Source organism: Sinocyclocheilus anshuiensis, unplaced genomic scaffold, assembly GCF_001515605.1.
Source record: "Sinocyclocheilus anshuiensis isolate Anshui unplaced genomic scaffold, SAMN03320099.WGS_v1.1 scaffold910, whole genome shotgun sequence".
NCBI lineage: Eukaryota > Metazoa > Chordata > Actinopteri > Cypriniformes > Cyprinidae > Sinocyclocheilus > Sinocyclocheilus anshuiensis.
In genome coordinates this window covers 379,649-380,406 of record NW_015540888.1, presented here as the reverse complement: position 1 = coordinate 380,406, position 758 = coordinate 379,649, and the positions used below count along the sequence as shown (strand labels likewise).

Here is a 758-nt window from a genome sequence, read left to right as displayed (position 1 = left end):
TTCTTTATGCACCAAGAGCTTGTAACACTCCAAAGAGAAAGGAAAAATTGAAATTGCATCATATGACCACTTTAAATCTAAAGGTCAGAAGGAGGCTGCGAAAAAGAAAATATGAGTATTTTTGTTTTACTTCTGAACTAAACTCAAGTACTCTCACTTATTTTGTTTTCTCTAGTTCCCAAAGCATTTCTTATTTTCATTTAGTTTAACTTTATGTACTAAAATATTTAAAACTAAAAGTATTCAAATAAGTAAAAAAAAAAAACACCAGAAGTTAACTGTAATTAAAAGGAGAAGAAAAAATACAAAAAATGAAAGCAAATCAAATTAAAGGGGTCCTATTATGCTTTTTCACTTTTTCAACTTTAGCTAGTCTGTAATGTTGCTGTTTGAGCATGAAAAAGATCTGCAAAGTTACAAAGCTCAAAGTCCAATTCAAAAGGAGATATTTTATTTAACAGAAATCACTTTTCAAAAACTACAACGAACGACTCGTTTGGACTACAATGCATATTTTCCGGGATTTGTGATATCACAAATATCAACGAATGGGACGAGACCTGGTTGAGCTGCACTAGAGAAGGCAACAAGTGTTATCACTATGTCGGAGACACGCTAGCTTTCCCAAGGCAGATGAACTTAGAGTAGTTACAATCATCCAGGTTTAAATCGCGCTCAAATTGATTTGATTTTGACGCAATGTTTGCACTGAAGCTCGCAGGAGGCTATGGTAAGGGGCATGACATTTCCCGACCAGG

The 758-nt window shown here is 34.3% G+C and overlaps 1 protein-coding gene across 1 annotated transcript in view; it reads left to right on the top strand.

Moving 5' to 3' along the window:
- Positions 1-758, top strand: part of LOC107688786 (elongation of very long chain fatty acids protein 5-like) — a 17,692-nt gene that overhangs the window by 3,505 nt on the left and 13,429 nt on the right. The gene's annotated exons all lie outside the window — the stretch shown is intronic.